The sequence below is a fragment of the Schistocerca gregaria genome, chromosome 7 (assembly GCF_023897955.1).
Source record: "Schistocerca gregaria isolate iqSchGreg1 chromosome 7, iqSchGreg1.2, whole genome shotgun sequence".
Classification (NCBI taxonomy): Eukaryota; Metazoa; Arthropoda; class Insecta; order Orthoptera; family Acrididae; genus Schistocerca; species Schistocerca gregaria.
This window is the reverse complement of record NC_064926.1, coordinates 217,049,542-217,076,875: the sequence shown is the minus strand read 5'-3', so window position 1 is coordinate 217,076,875 and position 27,334 is coordinate 217,049,542. Positions and strand designations below refer to the sequence as shown.

General features: G+C 44.0%; 1 protein-coding gene across 7 annotated transcripts in view; it reads left to right on the top strand.

Moving 5' to 3' along the window:
• Positions 1-6,217: 6,217 nt before the first annotated feature.
• The window catches only part of LOC126281493 (ATP-dependent Clp protease ATP-binding subunit clpX-like, mitochondrial), a 118,368-nt gene continuing 97,251 nt past the window's right edge, over positions 6,218-27,334 (top strand). Inside the window, exon 1 of one of the 7 annotated variants that reach the window (XM_049980500.1) lies at positions 6,218-6,580. The gene's annotated coding sequence lies outside the window, so the exon portion shown is untranslated. Of the gene's footprint in view, positions 6,856-27,334 lie in introns of all 7 variants that reach the window. The other 6 variants (XM_049980495.1, XM_049980497.1, XM_049980501.1 and 3 more) reach the window with 6 other exon arrangements.

Below are 27,334 nucleotides of genomic sequence, written 5' to 3'. Positions count from 1 at the left end.
TAAAGTATTCTGTGTTCCTTTTCTGCTCCAGGGCAAGTTTCAGAGTGAATTTCAACGCCTGCAGGAGGAGGGCATCTTTATCCCAGTTGCAAACAGTCAGTGGGCCACTGTCGGTGGGCCACTGCCATTGTCATTGTGTATAAACCAAATAGTTCACTAAAGACTTGTGGAGACATCAAAACCATGGTTAATGCCCAGTCCATCATTGGTGCTTGTCCTACACCTAAGTACAAGACATCATGGCATGCCCTCACCCGTGACAAGATCTTCACATAAATTGATATGGGCAATGCACATCTCCTACTTCCACTTATGTGGCATCAAAAACATCTTGGTCATCAACACTTCATTTGGAGTTTTTGAAATAATGTGCTCCCCTTTGGCATTGCCAGAAGAGGCCATAACTTTCTGGGACATGACATTGAGATATGCCATACCCTCTTGACAGCGGAGAGGGGGGGGAGGGGTTGGCTGTTATTTCAAGGCCATTAATTCTTTCACACAGCAACCGGTCAGACATCAGTGTCAAGTGGGTGGATTCCACAACAGGGCTACAGCAGACACTGCATCAAAAACAGTCATATGGTTTCACATTGCCACTGGTCCAGCAAGTGGCAGCATGATCTCCACAAGAGGTCAATGGCCCTGCAGAGCTACTTTCCTTTGCAGGGTCACATGGTCACAAATAGACCCAGCTGTATTGTGGCATGTTCATGGTATTTAGGCCAGAGCCCGGGCTTCATCAGGTAGTTGTACTAACGAGTTTTGTCCACCATGCGCCGACCACAGTAGCAGTTCATCAGAGTCCCATTAAAAAACCAGCAGGATCGTCGACATCGTATTCGAACCATCACCATCCTCTGCATGGAGCACCCAGTGCCGTCACCAGGATTTACTAAGATGGGGGACCTGCACTGAGGACTTTGGAGCTGGCCATAGTAGTGCTTTGTGTTATTAACGTCATCAGCCAACAAACGACACATACTCTTACTGATCTGCCAAGGCACAGGACTACAATCACATCATAACGGCTATGGTACATGTGTGTATTGTGTTCTTAGATCGCCAGTGTTGGCAACGGACAGACACGAAACACTCATGGCCGAAGTTAACGGATTTCTACTGGTTTCAGCCCATCTGGAACTAGGGAACATACGTTCAGGACGTTGTGAACAAACTATAGACTAATTACAGCTGTCACAGAAGCGTTTGACCAATAATTCTTCTGCCCTAAACACGCAGAAAACGCCATTGTTCTGTCGGATGTGGCAAGATCAAATATGTACCCGCCAGCTAGCGACTAGTTTCACCCACATAATGCGGAACGCAACGCCGCGATGCCTTTTCTTTGTTCAATTTTATGCATGCACCAGTAGCGCAACTCCACATGCGTATTGTTCATGCGTAATTTCCTGGGAATGAAGGCCGTGGGCCGGCTGAGGTGGTCGAGCGGTTCTAGGCGCTTCAGTACGGAACCACGCGGCTGCTTCAGTCGCAGGTTCGAATCTTGCCTCGGGCATGGATGTGTGTGATGTCCTTAGGTTTACTTAGTTTAGCGTACTGATGACTTCAGATGTTAAGTCCCATAGTCCTTAGACCCATTTGAAGGCCGTGGGTAGTTACACACTGCCTCCCAGCTTTGCTCGGAATTTCTTCCGCTGTTTGACAGACGACAGGCAAAAGGGTCACATGTGTGCTATGTCGCTGCAGTTTGCTGAGCTGTCTAAGGAGAGTTACGTGCAGCGATGCCTGTTTACTCAAAAAACGCACACTGAAATTTACAGATGATTGTAGACAAAGAGGCTTCATATGGAGTACCACTTCTGAAGATTATTTGAATAAAAATTTTGGATGTGATTCCCTAAGCAACAAGTATTAGATGGAAAGTCTCCGATCATATTACTAAGAAAAAATGATGTAAGTCTCGAAGAAGGAAAACAAAGAGAAGCAGCCTTCAAATTTTGTTACATGTAAATAACATAATCAATATACAAAATCGGAAAATGCAACCTCCGTTTTAGTGAATTCTAGGGTTTGCGTCGTTCCCGAAATTGTCGAGTCCGAGAATGTTAATCTGTACCGGTAAATAATCTTTCATGATTAAAGTTGTGCAAACACCTTTTTTATAAAATAAAATGCAAATACCGCAATGAATGCCAATAAATCTTCACATAACGCTAAACACACGTCAGTTTTAGGAATAATTACTGCAATGCTTTGTTTCGAAATGTGAAATAAATATTTCAGACTAGTATATAAGTTTATAGTTACCAGCTAACTAATTGCCAGCCCAGCCTTAGTTGTGCAGTTTCCCAATAGTCCAGTTAACAAACGAAAAGCAGGGAAAAAATCGTGTTGTCGCATTTTTTTTTATTACAGTGATAGGACGGACTGCCATGAGCAACAGTAAAAATCTCCATCGCCAAGGGTGACCGTGATGTGGTGGGGGTGGGGGTGAGGGTGGGGGTGGGGGGGGGGGGAGGAGGGAGGGAGTTACAGGTCACTTTTAAAAGTTTTTCTTGAATAGTGCGAAAACCCAAAACTTCCATCGAAAATGTTTCCCAGCTCAAAATTAAACTACATTAAATTTCATATAAAAAAGGTCCTAATCATATTTTTCTAGGACTAATAGATTCCACATTACAGGGGATGAAAAGATCGCGGATTATTAAAAGTATGATCTAGTCATGTAATAGGGATGAGGGTGGAGTGGCGAAATAGAAACGCGATGGGAGACAAGACGCTGGATTGTGGTCATGCAGTTCCTTCCTTGATAGTTATGCAAACTGAAGAACGAGCAGGCGATTCCCCACACTCTACACCCCACTTCGACCCTCCGTAGTGTGCCAGTCAACGCAACGCACAAACATGCTCGGTGGTCTTTATTTTCCACGAAGTGCATTAACACTACATAGAATTCAGATATGAGTTGCTAATAACAGTGACACAAGAAACTCGTATGGACAAGATCTACGTAAATCTCTGCACAGTATTATACACTGCAAGGGGAGAAACTTATTCTTAGTCATCGTGTATGGCAGGTGTAGCATCCTTCCGCAAAAGGCAACTTCCACCACGAGCGTTGCTTGCTTTTCAGTTTACAGGCAGAGTATTTCATGCGTACTGAGTAGACAAAATAACTTCACCTAGAACTTATTATATAGTTTATTAAATGATTACATGCCTTCCCTCATGCTTCATATGGCTCTACTGCACTTACGCGTGATGCACACATTTAATATCTATTCTTGACCCATTTCATTTAACAATGAACATTAATTTTATACCATTGAAATACTATTTTTAATAACACACGATTTTTTCCATCCCTCGAAACTTGGAACCTATTAGCCCTTGATAAAAAATACACAGGACCTTTTTTGTAGGAAATTTAATGTAATTTAATATCTTTCTGGGAAACATGTTGGCTAAAGCCGTGGTTTTCGAGTTATAAAAAAATTTAAAAAATCTCGAAATGTAGCGTCAAAGATTCTCGCCGCCCACGCCCCCTCTCCGCCCCCCCCCCCCCCCCCCCCCCCCCCGCCCTCCATTTCGCCCACAGCTGTTTTAGTATTTTTGCTCATGGCGCTCTGTCCTACAACAGTACACAAATATGCGAGTACACGAATTTTCCCACCATTCGACTTTCGCTGTGACCTCCATAAATGTGCAAACAAAAGGTCGACGTCACCTACTATTTCTTGTACCTCAGTTATTTAGATACTTTTTTGCCGGCAGTCGCCTTCGTGTTTTCTTTTTCGTCACAATCAGCGCAGAACAAATTCCTGAGCAAACGTGGAGGTGCACAGCAAACTGCTTAGGAAATGAGGCAATGTTTGGACATAAGGACGCGCATGTATACGTGCATTCTTTCCATTCATTTTTGTACATGCTCCTTTATTCCCGTGCGTCTGTGGTTGCACACAAGGGAAGAGGCGTCGTACAAACGTACTGAACAGCTGCTTGGCCAAACAGCACCAATAAAGACTTCGACGTGTGATGCTGTACCGGCTAGTAGGCTTCGAAAATTTTCGTGTCCTTCCGGAATGGTACCGGTATAATTATGTTTTTACTAGTGCGAAGAGTTGTGTGATTGTAATTGCATCCTGCAAAGAGGAGGATATGGGGACTTCAAAGCTGCCTGCCAAACCCTTATCTGTGGATTAGCAAAGTACTACATCGCAAATAAAAGAATACACGTGAGAATGTCGGCAAGTAAAAGTACACATCTTGTAACCGAGGATCGACCATCCAAGAGCAATAAGACTGATTGATAACATTGCTTTTGACTTTGACGAAATTTTAGGCAGGATGTGATTACATGGTTGTGAAAGCAGATATCAAAACTCGACGACCACAATGTAGAGGAGACAACGTCACAGGGTTCACTAAGGGAGCTACTTTAAGCAAAAAAGATACTTCAAGCAAAAAGCTAAAACTAAAGCCGTTTCTTCTTTCTTTTTTACAAGAAAATCGTGGAAATAATTAAATATGTTGACACATTTCATCGATGTACGGCTGCATTTGAACGATTTCTCTTTGTTTTTCTTTTCCCAGAAAACCCTCAACATATTTATATGTGCTGAAATACGTCATCGATGTACATCAGACTTTGGATATGGCCACAGGCCAAAACTAACTAGTAATGCAAAATAAATGTTTAAGTAAAAGTTCGATTTGTTCCAATGAAGTGAACATCTAAAAATACGTTGAACCTGTGGACTCGAGAACGAGGAAATTAAAATAAATTTTTCCTCTTTTGTTGCTTTCCCTGCAGTTGCCACTGACGCATGAAAATTATCTTCATTAGCACATTATTAACACAGTTGTTCACAAAACATAATACTGAGCATCTTTTATGTCTTGACGATATCCTTACAGGCCTGCATGTTGACTCAAACAGCTTCTAAATGTAAATTTATCGTGTTGCATCTATTCTGTTTCGTGATGCACTTAGCGAATTCCTTTCGTTAATCCATAACGACAAAGTCATTACTTCCTATCATTTCACTGAACACAAAAACTTAACAGTTGCCGCAATTTATCAAACTTATCATATTATCAGATACGCCGGAAAAAAAAGATCTAAGCTGGAGAGCCTAAGGTTCTCTCATCTAAACAAGCCTCTACACCATACTGAATCATAGAACAATGACAAATTCCTTTGAAACTGTTTTGCTGGTGTATGTCCGAGTCTACATTTCGAATGGCACACAATTAACTTCGAGCGTAGATTGAAGCCGATTATAACTGAGTGCAAGAGCGCCGTTATTAAATTCTTCCTCAATTCTAAGCCGCCTTCCGGCAAGTAATACATTCATAATTAACATATAACAAAATCTATTTGCACCCTCTGCCTAGTTTACTTAATTTCTCGTCTATCAGATAACGTTCCGTGCCTTCTGGATTTTGGTTTGTTCTTGAAACGATATAAAAAAGTGCAGGGCAATTGTTTCAAGAACATGTAGGTGATTTGCCTACAACAAATAATTGCACAGCAGTCCGGTATAATGTTTTAACGAAAAAATATTAATTCGCAAAAAACTCACTAAAAAACAGAAGTAACAAAAACTAGGAGACTCTATAGTCTTACGGCAAAGATAAAAAAAAAAACACATGACCAGAAAAAAAACTCTCGCGCACTTTTGATATCACTTTGCACCAGACATGAAAAATATCACTGCCACAAACAATTTTGCCACCATTTAAGCATACATGATTACTTATTCTGCAATAAGCAGGTGTATCGGTAGGCTTGTATCACCTCAAGACACGGACCTAGTGTAGACTGCCGTGCGCAAATTGAAATCTAAGCAAAAAAAAAAAAAAAAATTGCTTCTCACTTGCCTCTCTAGTGCAGGGGTTCCCAAACGTTTCCTTTGAGACTCCTAGAGACTTTGATGCAGCGCCTTGTTTATTTTGAAGGTTAATAAAAATTTCAAAATTCAGGAAACTTGCTTTAAATCATAACTAATAACGCAGGAACAGCAAAGTTCAGCGGAACAATGTTTGGGAAACCCACGCTAGTCATGTTGAGTTAATCTACCATCCTTTCCCTTTCAGAGGCTTATTCTATTCTTGACATGCCGCAACTTTTGAAAGAATAACTAATACATGACAGTCATCATTGGTGCAATATATCTTTTTAAATAGAGTAATGTAGTGCAAAAATTTCCATCTCTGAATATATCGATAGATACAGATATCGATACCATTTATTGTTAAAAGAAGCTTTCTACGTTTCATGCCTTTTCACAATGTCGAACGAGTGAAATATATGAAGCGCATTAACCAAAATTATTAGTCGTACTTCTTTATAACTTTTCCGCCCGCATTTAATTTTTATCTTTGTAAATGTCGATAGTTGTAGCTATCGATAACTTTTATTTATTGTTAAATAACCTTCCATGTTTCATAAGTTTTCGCAATGTCGACCGAGTGAGACATGCGAGGCGCACTCGCCAAAATTATTTGTGATTTTTTTTTTCTTTTTTAACTTCTGGACACTGACAAGTTTATACTGATGGAGGGCGACTGTGTACGACCAACGAAAGAACTCTGACGCCCATAATTTCCTAAGGTCAGTCTGCTAGTGGCTGGTGTTATGAGTGGTTGGTTATCTGACATACAAGTGCCAAGGAAAAACCTCAACTGATTTACCGATTTTTGGTATGTGTTCCGTATGTGATTTATATGAGGTACACGCGGTTAGTACAGTATGCTAGGATACTGACCGAATACGCTACATATTTCTCGTTCAGGTGACAGGCTACTCATTACGCTTAAATGCCGCAGTACATAGCGAGGTGTACAGTTAGTTTTGACACGAGGTACTTTCCATAAATTCGCACCAAGGTGGGTATGGGGTCCAATGTGGATGGTTATTGCGAGAGAGAGTGCACGAGATGCTCATAATATAAGATACGGAAATTATGTTGTCATTTGGACACGTGCATCGTTTGTTAGGCTTTTAGTTTGGTATTTTTGAGTCGCACATTGCCAGAGAAAAGAATTGTTACTACGTGCAGACATAAGCTATTATTTGAAATGCCATAAAGGGATGCATGTGTCACTGTTTTGCCATGATGTAATGTAACTGGAATGACACTATTGGACGAACAAGAACGAAGGACCAATCATCAGCTGTTATCTATTGTCTGTCACAACAAATTGTCGTTTTCAGATTAGTCTTCTTCGTTTTTCAGTTGTTAAACATCCTCTCTGCTGCCATATCATTGGCTCATCAGCAGCCCGAACACCACATCCCGTTCATAGTCTATATTTAATTAATATTATGAATGGTTTTTCTCATGTGTTTGTATGCAAAAAAGAGTCTAGTCTTGCAAATTATCAGTTGACAGTACCACATTCCTGCCTTGTAGCAAGAACAAGGCAATTAAACACACATTTCTGATGTCTTCTATATACAATGGGTTGTTTATGTTCATTGGCAACTACCAATTGAATCCCGTTTTGTCACACTTACCATGGAGGAGAATTGATTGTTCTTCGTGTCAACACCAATTGCAGAAGAATTAGATGTAGCAACGAGCACATTGCAGTGATGAACTTATATTCAGCATAGGTGAGACAAAAATGTCACTCTCCTTCCCTGTTGGCAGTCTTATCATCAGAACCGAATTCCCTATTAAATGTGCTGAATATCCTGTTATAATATCATAGTCAGTACTAAGTTTATTGCTGCATACCAACCACCCTTCTGCAGTGCATTTGCTTTCTTTTGATAGTTACACTAGTATTGTTCAGCATTTTAATACTGACATGGAAACTAAGCAACCCTGACAATCCTTAATGTAAACTTGATGCTTGGCTGGTAAACACTAATGCAGTAAATTAATTAATGATTGTTATTGTTTCTCACTGAGATGAATAAATAAGAAACTAGTTTCCTTGCTCTTCTATACAGTAACTTTGCTCTCTTGTGATTCTTTATGTAAAAAGTACTGACTGCAAATGTGGTGGTGTTACTTTTGCTATTGGGACAGTGAGCCCTTATGTATGTAGTCAGCTGATATTTTTTCCATTTCATACTTGTGACAAACACGGACATAAAAGAGATATGTATACGCACTGAATGAAAACTACAGTACTTATATCCTGGCTGTGCATTGGATGTCTGTGAATATAACATTACCTGATACACTTGAAGTTCTTCTGGCTCAGATAAGTAGATATATGAATATACATAAATATTTTAAGAGAGATCACGCACCAAATAGCAAAAGTGTTGACTTGTCGACAGGTGGACACAAATTATTTCCTTTCTACCAGAACTTTCATACTTATTTATATGGATATTTTGTGTATCAGTATTAGGTCCTGTCACTATGATGTAGAACAACTCAGTTTTTACAGATAGGCCTACACCCCACTTTCTTCAAAAAAATGTGTTGTCTCACTTAATATGTTATTACACATTGATAAATTCTTCTGTAGAGTAAGAATTGTCAAGAACATAAGATTTCAGTTTCTGCTTAGATCTAAATTTATATCTATTGTTTTCTTGATATTGTTGGCTCTGCTCTGCAGGATGACAGATTAATTCTGGATGACATTGCCTACCTTATTCTGTTGATGGCTGTATGCTTGCCATACTCTTCTCCTAACTAGTTAATTCAAATTTAGTATGAGTATTTTCACTTTCTCACTGGAATCTTTTCCCTCAATTGTTCACATTTGAGTCACTGGGCTTTGAGATATATTCAGGAATGTTCTGTCATCCATTAGAATCCTTTGGTGTCTGTTTTAGGTCCAGGAAAGATATTTTCCCCTTGAGAAATATTATTTAATTTACCATCAAACATTGTTTAATGATTGCTAAACAAGTTGGTTCACTGTATGTCACTGGTGATCCTCTGTATGTAAACCTTAACCCCACTGTACATTTACTTTATTGTTAGCCATCCAGGGATCGTCTTACAATGATAAAGGATTTGTCATCATAATACAATCAAAATAAATAGCCCAAAAATATACATACTCAGAATATACAGGGTGTACATAAAGTCTGGGAATACTTTCAATTATTTATTGCACAAGAACCAAACATTGTACAAATGTCATACATATGTATAGAGCTATTAATGAAGTATTAAGTAGTGTATTCTCTGATAAGCTAAACATATTAGTAGATGTACTCACTTGGGTCTATAGGAATGTTTGATATGAGTTGTTGGCTTTGGCCAGTGATGTTATGTGAAAGGTAACTGTCATGTTACCTTGTGGTGCATATAATCACCATTTTGTTATTAATTGTGAAAACCAATGAATGGGGAAAGGGGGGGGGGGGGCAAAGAGAGAGAGACTGGTTCTGGTGACCCACTGATCCGTAGTTGCCTAATGTGACAGTCATTTTCCCTCTTTGTGTGTTGAACAAGAATTTACTACATACTGCCCATTTGTAAATATCCTGGAGAGTTTCATTTGCTTTCACTATTAGAAGTCCCAGTATTTTATCTGTGGCTATAATGTTGCTGATGACAGCAAATAGAATTTTTTCTCTATGTCTTATATTGTCTGGAAAGTCGATGTATGTTAAGAACAGAATTGCAGCCAAAACAATGCCGTAAGTACATCTATGTACATGTGTTTCTTAACTGACAACAGTTTTACTAAAAACTGACTTCCACTGACCTGTGAACTGCTATTACTCTTTGGACCCTATTTTCCAGACAAGACTGGAAACACTTGTTTGCTATTTCACTAACATCTAGTGTGGTTTGTATGTTTCATAACATTTTATGGTCAACAGTCTGACAATGTGCCTGCAACACAATTGTCATTGTCAAGAGCTTCAAGCACCACTTTTGTGAACTTCATTAAAGAAGTTGTATTTATTCATGTATGCCTAACTCATTAGTCTATGCTTCATGACAAGGCAGCAATGAAACTGGCCTGTAGTTTCCCATTCTCTCCACGTAACCTTCCTTTAGTAAGGACGCAACTTGTGCATGCATAAAGTCTCTGGAAAAATACCTGAACTAAATGACTCATTTGTTATGTATGTTAATGGGGCTTGTATGTGCTCTGTGCATGCCTTAATAACAGAAACTGGAACCTCATCTCTACATGGTGAGCTCTGTGTTGTCATCACGACTTCAAGCTCTGTTGTGGAGAGCATCACTGTTCCTGCTGTGTAAGTCATTGTGAGTGCTACATGGGTGTTAGGAAGATTTTGCTGAAATTTTTCCACAATAAGAAAGAAAGTCACTAACAAAATTTTCCAGTTCCTGAGGATTTTCTATTCAACTTTCTCCGATTTGACTTATATGTTGTTATACTTGTATGCCTTTTCCAGATTTTTGCTTTATGACATCATGTAATGATTTGGTTTTATTTTCACCATTATATGTTTTGTTATTGTCCCCCCCCCCCCCCCCCAAGGCCCAGCAACATTACCTACCAGTTTTTTTTGTTTTTTTTTTTTTTCTTTTTTGTCATAGTAGTCCAGAAACTATGACTAGTGTAGTGCCTTTGTAAATACTGAGAAATTTAAAGTGTCCGGGAGGATTTTCTAATACCTGCAGTTCTCCATTAATTTTCCTTAGCTGCTGCTTATATGTGGCATACTTTTGGAAATTCCTCCTCATAAATTAATTTAAAAATGAGTATAATTTAGATAACATTGTTTCTATGTATATTTAATCTGAGGTTTGATACACCAATGCCCTAGAAATAGTATGTATTTTATGTTTTGAGAAGATCTGTTTGTGGGCCTTCAGTTTTAAAGGTTTAATGAAGACTACCTTAAGCTTTAGTATATGAAAATAATGATCAGAAGCCCAAATTTCTCTTGGAACGCTTTATAATTATACTTATCTACACCAGTTGCAATAAGATCTTCTCTAGTTTTGAAATGTATGCCGTCTGATATAAATGCATGACACCTGCCTTTTAAGGTAAGTAGAAAAAGCAACCAGCACCTTCATATGACAATATGCTATATTTCATTATTTTGACACCAGTGCTGTGTAATCATACCACAATGCTGTTCAAAGACTATAATTCAACTTTAGGCTAGTGTACTTTATATTTAATGGGCAGAATATTTTGATGAAGAATAGATAATTCTGAGCAAGTTTCTGTGGGTTTTGTGCTCTCTGGCATGGTGCATTCTGTCTTCATTGTACACTATGAAGAAATCTCTAAAGTGGTTGGGTCACTTTTAAGGGAGGGGAGGCTGCTGCCATGGTGTATCAAAAAAGTTTAGTCCTCCCACCTGTGATAAAAGATACTAGACAGTGTTCTGCACCAGAGGCAGCTATTACACTCTCACTTCCGGACCAGTCTCCCTTTTCCAGTTCTATCGAGTATCAGACCATGGCTAGTGTTGTCCCATCTCCTGATAGTCACCACCTTTACCATTGCAGTGTGCACCAAGTCAGCAGTCATCAGCTCTACTTTCAGCTCCGCATTGACTTGCTATGCCACTTGGCCAAGTGGAGGCCAGTGATGCAGTGACAATAGCTCAGCTGTGCTCATTTTGGTGCCACTGGTTACGGAAGCTATCGTACTGAGGCCACCACTTACATTAAAAGCCCTGTCCCTATCCAAGCTGTTCCCCGTCCCACCCACTGTCACTACGTGATCAACTTTTGTGAAATCCTTACACAAAAGCCGCATACTTTCAGTTACGTGATTCCGCACTTTGTTTCAAAATACAGATACTCCTCCCTGAACTTCTCTTGCATGGTTATATCTATACTTTCTACCTGCAGGTTGTTTGCCCTCCCAGATTTAAGTACCTGAACTTCTTTCTGGAATTGGAGTCCCTTTGTCAGTTTTTGATTTGGTTTGGGAGGGTGGATGCCTCTCGCTCGCTCAAACCTTGAGTTTCTTTCAGTGCTCGCATTTTGAGTATGCGTGTTCCCGATGTACGGCAGACCCTCTTTGTGGGGAATGTGGACACCCACTCCATGAGGGGAGCCCTTGTGTTCTGCCATACGTGTGGGTTAATTGTCATGACCATCACTCTCAATGCTCACATATCGCCCAGCATATAAGGAGGAAAAGAAGAAACAGGAGTACAAGTCCCTTGATCATTTATCTTACACTGAGGCTTGTCAGAAATGTGACAGACTTCACCCTGTGTTGATAACTTCTACCTTTGCCTCTGTTACATCTTTTCACCCTCCACCATTTTCCTTACCCCAGTCCCATCCCTCTTTCCTCTCCTATTCCTCTGCAGTTCCCATGCTCTCCCCTCTGGGTGCCACACCCCCATCCCTGGCCGAAGAAGTGTCTCCTTCTTCAGCACCTGTCAGTGATGGGGAAGCAGCAGCAGCAGCATCATAAGTCCCAGGAATAGACTTCCCTGGTGCCCCCCAGAGGTGCCATCCGCCATTTGCAATCTGTCTGACCTCTTATTTATGGATGTTGGCATGATTGGCTCCAGCCCATATGCCTCCTATTTGGCTACCTACTCCGTGATTATTCAATGGAACTGTAATGGATACTACTGTCACCTCCCAGAGATGAAATCCCTTAGTGCCTTTTACTCAGCAGCTTGTGTCTTTATCCAGGAATCTTTCTACTGATGCTCACTCACCAACCCTTTGCGTGTTCATTGCTTTCTGTCAGAACTGTTTTTCTCTTTGAGGGCTTCTGCTGGTGTTTGTACATTGATTCGTGTGGACATTGTTAGTACATGGATCCCACTTCGTATGACATTGGAAGCAGTTGCTGTCTGGGTACACTTGGACTCGGTGCTCACTGTTGCAGTCTCTATCTTGTTCCTTACGAGCCACCTACACCTGCTCCTCTAACTGCCCTCCTTCATCAACTCCCCTCTCCCATTCTCCTTTTTGGGGATTTTAATGTCAGTCACCCTACTTTTTCATCTTGTTCGCCAATTTCTTGCAGACCATGACCTGTGCTTCTTAATGGTGGTTTCCTTACTCATTTTAGTGCTACACATAGCACTTTCTCTGCCACTGATCTTTTGCTTTCTTCCCCTCGCCTTCTTCCTTCCTTACACTGGTCGCCATCTGATGACCTCTCAGGTAGGGACCACTTCCTGTTGATTCTCTCATTCCATTCCTGCCTCCAGATGACCAGGTTACCCCACAGGGCCTTCAATCATGCTGGTTGACTTCTATACACTTCCTAAGTCATGTTTACACCTTTTTTGTTAGGTTGTATTGATGAAGTTGCCTGTGATCTGTCCGATAAGATAATCTCCACTGATGGTGTTGCTATTACCTACTAGACAGGCCCTGTTAGCCATCAGCTAGTTCCGTGGTTGAGCATAGGCACTGCCACTGCCATCCGTGATTGTCATTGTGCCTTGCAACATTTTAAGTGGCACCCATCTTCTGCTGAATTGTTATCTTTAAATGTCTTTACACTGAAGTCCTTGACTTAATCAAACAGAGCAAGTGAGTGTGTTGGGATTGCTTTGTGTCTCTAGATTCTTCTGTTCCTTTGTCACAGGTGTGCACTACACCCTGCACCCTCCAAGGTTGTCAGCAACAGTCTTATTCTTGACCGTGCACTTCCAGGTGGCCTTTGTACACACCTGTCGGTATTCGCAGAATATCTCACGACCTGTTGTCAGCCTCCTATCCAGCTGCCTGCCTCCTCCAGAAGCAGCAAGCTGAAGGTTCCCACTTATGTTTTACCCCTTGTCAGGCAGAATCCTACAATGAGCCTTTTAGTGAGCTACTTCTGGACATCCCTTCCTCCCTTGATTCAGCCTCTGGTTCTGATTCGGCCCATAATCAATTGCTTCAACACCTCAGTCCTCCACTATTACAATATCTCCTCTGGATGTTTAGTCATGTTTGGCTCCAAGGCACTTTCTCCTCTCAGTGGAGTTCCTTGATAGTTACCAGTCAGTCAGCCTAACAAAAGTCCCTTGCAAGTTACTAGAATGGAGAGTGGCTCTTCAGCTCATTTGGGTCTTTGTATCTTGAGACCTTGTGTCTCCTTACCAGGTGGCTTTTGGGAGGTACAGAGTCTGACCGATCAACTGCTTCAATTAGAAACCACAGTTCAGCAGGCTTTTTCTCAACACTGCCATCTTGTTGCAGTTTTCTTCAATCTTCGTAAGCCCTATGACACTGCTTGGTGCCATCACATCCTCCATACACTCCACGAATGGTGTGTTGTTGTCGTTTTTTTTTTTTTTCTTCTTTTTCCCGCTATTCCCCCCCCCCCCCCCCCCCCCCCCCCTCCTCCTATCTATTTGTGTCTCACTGGTCGTTCAGAGTTCAGGTTGGCACTGATCTCAGCTCTCCGTAGACCCCGGAGAAAGGCATTCCACAGGGCCTCTATTTAAGTGTCCTCCTTTTTTTTTTCAACACTATTAAGACTTGGGGTCTCTGCCAGTCTATTGGTCACCCTTGCTCTATAAGTGGATGATTCCTGTATTTTGACTGACTCCCACTCAGGAGGCCTCTGCAGATTGACAGCTCCAGGATGCCATCTGGTGTGTTTCCAGGTGGACACTCTCACACGGATTTTAGTTCCCTCCCCTAAAACTGGTGCATTTCTGTTGCCTTACTATTGTACTCCTGATCCAGAACTCTACCTTGACATACACAACCTGACTGTGGTCCTCCAGTTCCGTTTCTTGAGTTGTCTTTTTGGCAACAAGATTACGTGGTTCCCCCATATCTATTATCTAAAGGTTGGCTGTTTTCTTGAACTTGATGTTCTTTGCTTCCTTGCCCAGGCCTTTAGGGGCACAGATTGTTAGGCCCTTACTGGGCATTAGTTCTGTCTTGTCCAGAGTGTTTGTCAAGTTTATGTATCAGCTGCCCATTCCACGCTGCTCCTCTTGAACCTGGTTCATCATCCTGGTATCCATTTAGCCACCAGTGCCTTTAGCACTAGTCATGTCAGTAGTCTTCTGGCTGATGCTGGGATCCCTCCCCCTTTTGGTTTGGTGGTCCCAGCTCCTGGTTTCCTAAGCCAGCACTATCTACTCTTCCCTTGTGCACACCTCCTTTTCTATTCTTTTTGTGGTTTTGAACCATCGCCCTCCTGCTGCCTGCCCTTGAGTTGTTTTACTGGTTGGACTCCACCTCACTTCTGTCCGCTGTGCTTTACAACTCCCCTCCTTGTCCTCTTCCCCACATTATCTCCCGACCACCCACCTTCAGTTAGTACTTCGTCCCTGGATTCGGATGAATGTATTCAAGGGTCTGAAAACCTCCCTCTGTCCCAAGGTATTCTGTTCTGTTCCGAACACTCTTATGGGAGCTTCAGGTTGCAATTGGTTTTTTACAGCGATGGCTCTAAATCTGCTGATCATATGGGATATGCCTTAATGTCTCCTGTTGGCACAGAACACTGTCCCTTGTGAGGTGTTTACTGCATAATTGATGCCATCTATTGAGCCTTCTGTTTTATTAAATGGTCCTACTTCACCCGAGTTTTGTTATGTATGGACTGAGTGAGTAGCCTTCAGGCTATCGTTTGGTGTTTTTCCTGCCACCCTTGATATCCTCCACCTCCAACTTTCTCACCGATCTCAGTGATGCTGCTTGTTTGGTTGATTTTCTTTGGCTTCCTGGCCATGTAGGTATCTCAGGTAGGAACTTACTGATTATTTGGCTGTAGGGGCATCCACCTATCACCTGTTCTCCATGACACCGCTGGGGAGAAGGGGGAGGGCAGAGTTTTTGGCTTTACATCAAATCCCTTGTCGCTTAGTCATCGGCTGACTCTTGGGAGGATACCCCACACTCTGATAAACTTTGCACAATCAAGGATGCTCCCACCATGTGGTGTTCTTCCCTCCACCTCACCTGGTGGAATCTGCCATCCTCTGCCGCCTTTGTATCAGCCATACTAGATTGACCCGTGATCTTTTACTACGCAATGAGCCGCCCCTGTTTTGTTGTTATGGGCGCCCCCTCAGGATGATCCATATTTTGGTGGACTGACCCCACTGTTTGGCCTCGAGCACTAAATAAGTCCTCCCACCTTCCATGTCCAGGATGCTAGCAGACAACCCTCACATGGTTATGTTTATCCTCGGTTTTCGTCTCGAAAGTGGTTTGTCCTTTAAGGTTTAAGTCCATGAATTTTCCACAGGAATTGGAGTCCCTCATTTTGTGTTCGTATTGGCCTTGCCTCCACGCCAGTCTCTCCACTCCTTTTACCTTCGTTTTGTCTGGCCTTATGTGGAGTTTTATTCCCCGTTTTCTTGTGTCCTTTTCTCCTGGTGTTCTCCCCAATGTGTCGTGATCATGGTATGGTGTGGGAATCGGGAGACACTGGTGGCAGTGCTGGTGCCCCACTGCACTTAGCGTTTCTGTGGCTCTCTTGTGCTCCCCATTTTGCCCCACATTCCCTCTTGTTCTTTCCTCTTGCTGCAGCCCTGGCACACCTTTTACCTCTTTGTTTGCCTGTTTTCCCTTCCCCCGGACTGGACTGTTTGTGTTGTTCCTCCCTTGATGTCTGCCACCTGCGATCATGCGACCAATGACCTTGCTGGTTGATTCCTCCCCCCCTCCACTCTTACCTCCTACAATGAGCCACCAAGCCACCTCCCCCTGGGCGTCCGGGTGTTTGAATAGGCTCGAGGTATTCCTGCCTGTTGTAAGAGGCTACAAAAAGGAGTCTCTCACATTTCGGCCTTCATATGATGGGCCCTGGTTGGGTTTAACCTCCATCTTTCGTAATTTTCCCAAAGAGTGAGCCAATTGGGGAAGAGTGCCTTACATGGTGCATCCTGTCCATTATGCATTGAGATCTTTAGCCCAATTTCTCATCAGTGCATTGCAGTCCCGCTCATTCTCCATCTCTTGGGTGAGGACGCCTTCCTGGGTTCGTTTTCCACCATGCACTATGCAGTGTCGTTTTCTGCGCTGACGATGACTATGGAATTCTTTGCATCTCATATCCAGCATGATAGTCAGTCCATCGTGGTGGGGCCGCCATGTACCCTCTTGGTTGTAGCCCCCTGACAACACATGGATCACTGTGTTGGTGCCTGCACCGTTAACTCCCCATGTATGCCATGGAGTAGATGCCCATCTCCCTGGGGCATCGGCACTCCCGGCAATGGCCATCCTGTCAGGTGGCCCTTGCTGAGGCTGGGTGGCACCCGTGGGGAGGACCCCTAATCGGAGTGGGTGGCATCAGGGCAGATAACACACCATGAAGCATAGTACGTCATCTCTTGCTGGTGGTCCACCGCCAGCAGTCTCTAAACAGGCAAAGGCTAACTTCATTGCTAAGAAATATGACCCAAGACCAGGCCACACCATGGGAAGAATGCCAGGTTAAGGATGGCAGTGAAGCTTATTCATATGTACGAGAGTTGATGGAGAATCTTTCATATCCATGAAGCCTCAGTTTTTTTTTTTTTTTTTTTTTTAGAGGACAAGTTTGTGGAGCTTGTCCAAAATGCGCTCTGGGTCAGTCTTCATAAAAGCAGCATCCTCTGCCCAGTCATGGGCATTACTCGCTTGTGACAAGTTGGGGGATGTTCCTGTTACCATCACGCCCCATAAGAGCTTAAATATGGTCCAGGGTGTTATATTCCACAGGGACCTTCTGTTGCAGTCTGACGATGAGCTGAGCGGCAAGTTGTTCATTTCGTCCGGCACGTCCATCGGGAGCTGATAGATAATCAGGTTGCCAGCCGTGCCTTCATCTTGACTTTCAAGAGTGACACATTGCGCGTGAAGGTCAAGGTGGTGGTCTGCTGCTGTGATGTCAATCCATATATCCATCTCCTAATGCAGTGATTTAAGTGCTGGAAGATCGGCTCTATGTCTTCCCACTGTATTTGCAGCATCAAATGTCGAGATTGTGGACGTCCCATCACATCCCTATACTCAAAGTGCCCCGTCTCCCATCTGTGTCAACTGTGGAGGGCATACGACCATAGACTGAGTGACCTACCTTGAGGCTAAAGGGAAAATTAAACTGCTACATCCTGTGGCTATGACCTCCTCTTACGCTGCTGCTATGAGAACATCTGTCGCCCCATCAGATCCTCACATTCCTCTCGCCTCTCTCAAAACCATAACACTACAGCTACCCCCTTGACGGTTGGGTGGGGAGGGGCACTTCCCTCCCTGGTGCTCCCGCACCACCTACTTTGGGAGCAACACCCCTCCCCCCTTCCAACCATTGGGGATATTAGTCCCCACTTTTGGGCCGGAGAAGTGCAAGTCTTCTTCAGCTCCTCTAGGTAGGAAGGGGTCTCTTGGGTCACACTCTTCCCAGGTTTCTGCTAGTGGGAAAGATGACGCCCGCCAATGGCTGAAGAGCCCAAAAGTAGCTGGTTGTAGGGCTTCACACTCATCCTCAATCCCAGAGACTGAGCCAGTGAAGTCCTCCCAGCCAGGGAAACCCAAGGAGCAGTGAGAGAAATCAAAGTAGAAGGTTCCCAAGACCAAGGCAATTGCAGTGGCACCCACACCACCGCTACCTACAAGCTCTGTGTCTGTAGATGAGGTGGAGATTCTGGTGTGCGCTGAGGACCTAGAGCTCAGTGGACCATTGGACACAATGGATATAGACTGCTCAATCAAAATGTCGCGGGCAGCAGGAGACTCTGAGGCGTAAACTGCCTCATTGAATGTTCTGTGCCTTCCCAGTCTCATGATCATGTAATCCTGCAGTGGAATTGCGGCAGTTTTTTCCACCACCTGGCTGAGCTATGACAACTGTTAAGCTGTAAACCTGCTTTCTGCATTGCCCTCCGGGAAACCTGGTTCCCGGTACTGCGGACCCCTGCTCTCTGTGGCTATAAGGTATACTACAGGAACGATAGCGATTATAATTGAGTGTCAGTTGGAGTTTGTGTTTATGTCCTAAACTCAGTCTATAGTGAACCTGTGCCACTTCAAACCCCTCTTGAGGCTGTGGCTGTCAGAATAAGGAAGACACAGGAAATAACTGTATAAAATGTATATCTTCCTCCAGATGGTGGAGTATCCCTGAATGTATTAACTGCACCGATTGGTCAGCTTCCTAACCCTTTCCTACTTTTGGGAGATTTCATCGCCTGTAATCCCTTGTGGGGTGGCACCGTGCTTACTGGCCGAGGCAGAGATGACGAAAGTTAACTGTCTCAGTTCGACCTCTGCTTCTTAAATACTGGGGCTGCCACACATTTCAATGTGGCTCATGGTAGTTACTTGGCCATTGATTTATCAACTTGCAGCCCAGGGCTTTTCCCATATATCCACTGGAGAGCACATGCCGACCTGTGTGGTAGTGACCACTTCACCATCTTCCTGTCACTGCTCCAGCGCCAGGCTCGCGGACGCATGCCCAGATGGGCTTTAAACAAGGCGGACTGGGAAACTTTCACATCTGCTGTCACTGTTGAATATCCTCCACGGGAACATCGATGTGATGGTTGAGTAGGTGACTACAACAATCGTTTCTGTGGTAGAAAACACGATCCCTCGCTCTTTAGGTTGCCCCCGACGAAAGGCAGTCCCTTGGTGATCGCTGGAAGCCGCTGAAGCAATTAAGGAGCGTCGGCGACGTCTACAGCGGCATAAGCGGCGCCCTTCCCTGGCGCACCACATATCCTTTAGACTGCTCCGTGCCTGCGTTCGCCAACTTATGAAACGACGGAAGCAGGTGTGTTGGGAGAGAGATGTCCCGACCGTTGGGTACCATATGTCACCTTCCCATGTCTGGGCAAAGATCAGACGTGTTTTCGGGTACCAGACCCCAACAGGTTTTCCAGCTGTTAACATAAATGGCGTGTTATCTATCGACGCAAACGCGATTGCCGAGCATTTTGCTGAGCACTATGCTCGAGCCTCTGTGTCGGAGGATTACCCCTCAGCCTTTTGCACTCTCAAACGGCGGCTGGAAGGGACATCCTCTCTGTCAGTACACGCCACATGAATCCTGTAACGCCCCATTAACAGAGTTGGAGCTCCTCAGTGCCCTTGCACATAGCCCCGACACAGCTCCTGGGCCAGATCAGATCCACAGTCAGATGACTAAACATATCTCATCTGCTACAAGTGACATCTCCTTGTAATCTTTAACTGGATCTGGTGCGATAGCGTCTTTCCATCGCAGTGGTGGGAGAGCGCTCTCATTCCGGTGCTCAAACCTGGCGAAAACCCGCTTGATGTGATAGCTATCGGCCCATCAGCCTCACCAACGTTCTTTGTAAGCTGCTGGAACATATGGTGTGTTTACGATTGGGTTGCATCCTGAAATCACGTGGCCTCCTGGCTCAATGTCAGGGCGGCTTCCGCTAGGGTTACTCTACCACTGATGGGTCCCTCGAGCCTGCCATCCGAACAGCCTTTTCCAGACGCCGACACCTGGTTGCCGTCTTTTTTGGTTTACAAAAAGCCTATGACACCACCTGGCGACATTATATCCTTGCCACATTATATGAGTGGTGTCTCAGATGCCTGCTCCCGATTTTTATCCTGTCGCTTCGTACTTTCCGTGCCCAAGTTGGTGCCTCCATATATCCAGGAGAATTGGATCCCACAGGGCTCTGTATTGAGTGTATATCTCTTTTTAGTGGCCATTAACGGCGTAGCAGCAGCTGTAGGGCCGTCTGTCTCACCTTCTCTGTATAGAGACACCAGTGCTGGTGTTGCTGAGTGGCGTGTACAGGGAGCCATCCACAAGGCACAGTCATGGGCTCTAGCCCACAGTTTCCAGTTTTCGGCCGCAAAGTCGTGTGTTACACGCGTCTGTCGCTCTCGTACCGTTAATCCAGAACCAGAACTTTACCTTAATCATGATCCACTCACTGCAGTGACGACAGATCGATTCTTAGGACTGGTTTTCGACACGTGATTGAATTTTCTTCCTCACCTTCGTCAGCTTAACAGAAGTGCTGGCAGCACTTCAGTGCCCTCTGCTACCTGAGCAACACCAACTGCGGGGCAGATCGCTATACGCTGCTGCAGCTCAACAGAGTCCTTGTTCAATCCCACTTTGACTATGGAAGTGTGGTTTATGGTTCGGCGGCGCCCTCAGCGTTGCGTTTACTCAACCCAATGCACCACCGTGGCGTTCGCCTAGCGACAGGAGCTTTTAGGACGAGTCCGGTGACCAGCGTCCTTGTTGAGACCGGAGTCCCCCCATTGCAGGATAGGCGTGCACGACTGCTGGCCAGTTACGTTGAACACGTTCGTAGTTCTCCTGTGCAACCGAATCACGTCTCCTTTTCCCACCCACGGCGGTTGATCTCCCGCATCGGTGGCACAGGTCAGGGTTTCCAATTGTAGTTTGTATCCGATTCCTTCTTTTCGAACTGGAGTACTTGCCTTTGACACCTATACTTGAGGTCCATTCACGTACACATGCTGGCCAAACAGTCTACGCGGAAACCGCTTATGAAGATCGGCTTCTCTGCAACTGAGATGAGTTCAGTACTACGCTGCAAAGTTTTGCGGCTTTGGGAGACGGAATGGCATAACAGCACACACAACAAACTGCGTGCCATTAAGGAGACCGAATGCGTGGCAGTCCTCCATGCGGGCCTCTCGCAGGGACACTGTGGTTCTTTCCGGCTCCGCATTGACCACGCTTGGGTGACACACGGCTACCTCATGCGCTGTGATGATCCACCTGTGTCGGTGCGGCGCCCAGCCGACAGTGGCCCATATCTGGGTGAGCTGTCCTTTGGCTGCCCTGCGACGGACTCTTCAGTTACCGGAATTTTAGCTGACAACACCTCATCGGCTAATTTAGTTTTACGTTTTATACGTGACGGTGGGTTTTATCATTCTATATAAGTTTTAGCGCATGTCCCTTGTCCCTTTGTGTTCTCCACTCTAATGCTTTTAGGGTGGATGTTTTAATCTGTCGCGGATTGGCTGGCTTTTCCATTTCATTTTCGTGGTCGGCCAGCCACGGTCATCTGCTTTTGTTTTTACCCCTTCCACCTGTTTCTTGCTTCTCTTCGTGGTTTTCTTTTCCTGTTCTGTCCATAGTAGTATTGGTTGCCCTTCTGTCGTTCTTCTGGTTTTTCCTTTCTCCTGTTATTGTGCTGTACGTCTCCTTTCTTTTCTTATTTTCCTTGTGCAATTATTTTACCGGGAACAAGGGACCGATGGCCTCGCATTTTGGTACCTCTCCCCTCCCCCTTTTAAACCAACCTACCGCACATCTTTCCTGATTTTGATCTTTTGTATGGCTCCACCAATGCTGCATATTATTAGCCTTCTTCAATGAGATTTTGAATTTCCCTTCTGTCCCTGGCTAAGAATAAAAATATCATTGTGTTCTGTTCTACATTATCTAAATTTTTTCCAAAACCTCGAAAGCAGTGTCTTGTTTTGCTTAAATCTGCCCTTTGTTATGAAGCTATGTAGTACAATTGCTTATTTGTGTTTCTGCATCTCCTGAAACCAAACTGAACCGCGCCGTCTTCTTGCCCTTGCCCTTGCCCTTGCCCTTTTCCATTCTTTGCTAAGTTGGTCTTGTGAGTACTTTTTACGTACGCAACTTACTGTTGGCAAATGCTAGAACATTCTTCAGCGAAGTTGGACCCAGTAATTTCTGAATTTTTCGGCAAACTATAATTATATACCTTCTCTTGCTTGTGGTGTTTTTCCGTAGGTTTTGTTTCATTAAGTTCTCCTTTTTTCCAAGCACTATAGAGAATTTTCTTTCCTGTAGAGTAATTCCCCAGACATTCCGTTCGCATAGGCGCCGCATTTTGCTAATTTTGGCAATGTTCCAAGGTTATATTGCAGAACTCGATAGTCAGTGTTTTGATCTCGGCAAAACTGTCTTATTATCCTTGAAGTTACACGCGACTCTGCTATTGCGTTTCGTATGCTGTATCAAGGCCGGCTACCTTGTGGCTGTAATTTAAAGTTCGTAAACAAGTTGTTATTCATGCTATTTGCGTAATAGAGCTTTTATGTGGGTCGCCTTCATCTAAAAAACCTAGGTCGTTCTAACCCAGGACACTATCTGTACTTGGCTTGACGAATTAAAATTCATGGCTAGTTGTCATACCGAACGGGTTCCATATGTTGCAGTTGAGAAGAAAATTTCACAAGTATACGACATCTAGTTTTGCAAAAAAAAAAAAAAAAAAAAAAAAAAGTTAGGTTCGACATCCACGTATTGTTTTTTTACTTAAACATTTACATGGGTACTCTACAAGCCACCTTGCGGTGTGTGGCAGAGGGTGCTTTGTGTACCACTGTCACTTCCGCGTTTTTCTGTTCCAGTAGCGAATAGTTCGTGGGAAGAACAATTGACGGTAAGGCTAAGTACTGGCTCGAGTCCCTCTGATTTTATCTTCATGGTATTTTCGCGTGACCGACGTACGATAAAAGCAGTATATTTGGTGACTCTTCTTGAAACGTACGCTCTCAGAACTTCAATAAACCACACCGTGATGCAGAATGCTGCTCTTGCAGCGGCTGCCACTGGAGTTCATCATCTCTCTGAGACTTTAGCGCTTACTTACTAAATGAATTTCTTTCCTTTATCAGTACTGCCTGGTACGGATCCCATACCGACGACCAGTATTAAGATGTGGTCGAACGAGTTTTCTGTCAGCTACTCTCATTGTTGGAGGACATTTCCCGAGGATCCTTCCAATGAATGTGTGGCGTCTTCCTCACTCGTTACTAATTTTGTGTGGTCGTTCCACTTTGAATCGCTCCGTAAGCGTGCTCCTAAATATTTTATGGAAGTAACCGCGAAGAGTCTCCCTGCGTACGTATACCCAAGATGTTACATTCTTGTTGAGGGCCAATTCCCAAGCACTGCATCTTGCTTCGACCCTCTGCAGGTCTTCCTGTTTCTGACTGCAATTTTATAGTGTCGCGACTGCTCTTTATACACTGAAGAGACAAAGAAACTGGTACATCTGCCTAATATCGTGTAGGGGCCCCACGAGCACGCAGAAGTTCCGCAACATGACGTGGCTTGGACTCGGCTACTGTCTGAAGTAGTGCTGGAGGGAATTGACAGCATGAATTCTGCAGGGCTGCCCATAAATCCGTAAGAATATGAGGGGCTGGAGATCTCTTCTGAACAGCACGTTGCAAGGCATCCCAGTTATTCTCTGTCTGGGGAGTTTGGTGGCCAGTGGAAGTGTTTAAACTTAGAAGAGTGTTCGTGGAACCACTCTGTACGAATTCTGGACGTGCGGGGTGTCGAAATGTCCTGCTGGAATTGCCCAAGTCCGTCGGAATGCACAGTGGTCATCAACGGATGTAGGTGATCAGACAGGATGCTTACGTACGTGTCACCTGTCAGAGTCGCATCTAAACGTATTAGGGGTCCCAAATCACTCCAACTGCACACGCCTCACACCATTATAGAGCCTCCACCAACTTGAACAATCCCCTTCTGACATGCAGGGTCCATGGATTCATGAGGTTGTCTCCATACACGTAAACGTCCATCCGCTCTATACAATTTGGAACGAGGCTCGCGCTACCAGACAACATGTTTCCAGTCATCAACAATCCAGTGTTTGTGTTGTCGGGCCCAGGCAAGACGTAAAACTTTGTGTCGTGCAATCATCAAGGGTACACGATGTTTCGTTGAATAGGTCTCACGCTGACACTTCTTGATGGCCCAACACTGAAATCTGCAGCAATTTGCGGAAGGGGCGCACTTCTGTCACTTTGAACGTCGTTGACCCGTTCTTGCAATATCTTTCTCCGGCCTCAGCGATGTGGGAGATTTGATGTTTTATCATATTCCTGATATTAACGGTACACTCATAAAATGGTCGTACGGGAAAATGCCAACTTCATCGCTATCTCGAAGATGCTGCGTCTCATCGCTCGAGCGCCGACTATAGCACCACGTTCAAACTCACTTAAATCTTGATAGCCTGCCAGTGTTGCAGCAGTAACCGGTCTAACAACTGCGCCAGGTACTTAGCTTATGTAGGCGTTGTCGACTGCACCGCCGTATTCTGCCTGTTTACATATCTCTGTATTTAAATACGCGTACCTATACCACTTTCTCCGGCGCTTCAGTGTACAGCAGCTTCATCCGTGAAAAGCCTTATGGAACCTCCGACGTTACCTACTAGGTCATTTACATATATAGGGTGATTACGTTTAAAAACCTCCGAAGCGACGTAAATGACGCTGGGACAAGTAATTCAGTATAAGACACATGGGGCCACAAATATCTGGAAATACTGAAAAAAAAGACAAATGTTGAACAAGTGAAGTCGCCAGATGACGTGTACGTAGCAGCACGTACAGTGGTTGAGCCTATCTTATCTGTCGCACCTGGTTATCCCAACTCAAGTATTCATTTCGTTTTGGCTACGGGCCTACGTGTGCAACTTGAGCGCGTTGGGTTCAGGGTTCGAATCTTGCGTCTGGCAGGCAGTACTTTTTTCATTGCGTTAGACAGTTACATGATTACATTGAGATCAGATTTATTATTTTATTTACCTGTCTCGCGGTCTCCGCTAGTTTATTGTGAAGGACAGTATTAAAAAAAACCTACCATATTGCGCCACAAATAAATGGCTACAAGCTTATCAATTTAGACGTCACCATTAAATGGACCTAAGTTTTCTTTGTCAAATAAGACCTGTAAACAAAAAAGTACGAAATGTAAGAAACACAAAATAAATACAGTTTTGCGTGGTTACTGCGGGAACAATAATTCTGTAACTTTTTCTTTTACAACAGATCAATCTTACAGAGGGTGTTCAAAATTTGCACCTTCGTGGAGCGACGTTTAGCACTGCCCAAACGCGGTATGTTGGATCGAGAATCCCAACCGCTGAACGTGCAGCGAGGCACATCACCTGGTGACAGATGTTCAAGATTTATCACCCACTTTTGGGGTATTTCCCGACATTTATGGCGCCATGTCTCTTATATTAAACTAACTTGTCGCAGCGGCATGTACGACGCTTCGAATGTTTTTTCAATGCTAATAAGAATCACCCTATACACTCTTACGTTACTTTGATGTCTGAAGGCTTCTCTCCGTTCAGAACGACATGCTAGAAACTCAACCACACACACAGTTGGTCTGATATTTCGTACGTTCGTATTTTGTTCATTAGGCGGCAGTACGGAATTGTATCGAATGCCGCCCGAAAGTCAACAAACGCCACGTGTACCTGAGCGCCTCAGTCTACCGCCTTTCTGGATCGTATGGATGAACAGAGTGAGCTGTGTTTCACACGAGCGTTGTTTTCGGAACCCGTGTTGGTCCCTAAATAGATTTTCGAGCTCCAGAAATGTCACAATAAAAATATGCCCCAAAATTCTACAACTGGCTGACGTCAGAGATACAGGCTTATTGTTTTGTGAATCTGTTGGACGACATCTCTTGGAAACGGGAATAACCTGTGCTTTTTTTTTTATTTATCAGGAACTCTCCTCCAAAGACGTGCGGGACGCTGCTGCTACAAGAGCATACTCTATGTAGAAAGAATCGTATAGGTATCCCGTCAGATCCAGTGGCCTTCACTCGAGCGATTTCGGTTGTTTTTCTATCCTATGGTCATTTATTTCGAATCGGTCATTATGTCGTTGATGGGACGGTTTAAAGGAGACACTATATTGCACGATCTTCCTCCGTGAAACAGAAGACGTTTATTATTTCGCCAATTTCTGTGTCGTCATCCGTTTCAGTGCCATTATGGTTACAGTGTGTCTGGACAGATGGCTTGGAGCCTTTTACAGGATTAATATAAGACAAAGCTTCTTAGGATTTTCGATCAAATCGATGGACAGAATTTCTTTCGAATTAGTTGAACGCTGCACGCAGAGTTCTCCCTTCGCTAATTTTGCTCTCGTTTAATGTTTGTCTGCGAGGCCGTGGCACTTTTAAATTGGCCGTGAAGTTATCTTAGCTTTCTTCGCGGTTTTGAAACACAGTTGTCGAACAAAAGCCGGTCTTTTCCATTCTCCACAACTCTGCTCATACCTGTCTAAAGCGCGGTATACAATGCTCTTAAACATTTTCCATTGATACTCGACTTTGTTAGCGCTGAAGATGAAATTTTCGTACTGACAGGTCAGATAATCAGAAATCTTGTATCTTCTCAGAAAGATCTTCGTATCTGTCTTTGTATTCCTCTTTATAGCAGTATTCAGCGAATCTGTAACGGCCTTATGAAAACGGATTAGCGAATTCCCTTTCCATGCTGTGTCGAAAAGTTCGGGTCTGTTCGCACCAGCAGGTCTTACATATTATCTTCACGAGTTATTTCTCTGATCAATTGCGCAAGGTAATTTTCGGATAACAATTTCTCATGATTCTCTGCCCCCATTATCCGTACTAACCACTCGAGTGTCCCAGTCCGCAGCGGGTAAATTAAAAATCTCCTCCTAAAACTATAGCATGACCAGGAAATTTACGCGAAATATTCTTCCTAGATTCCCCTCAACTGTTCTCC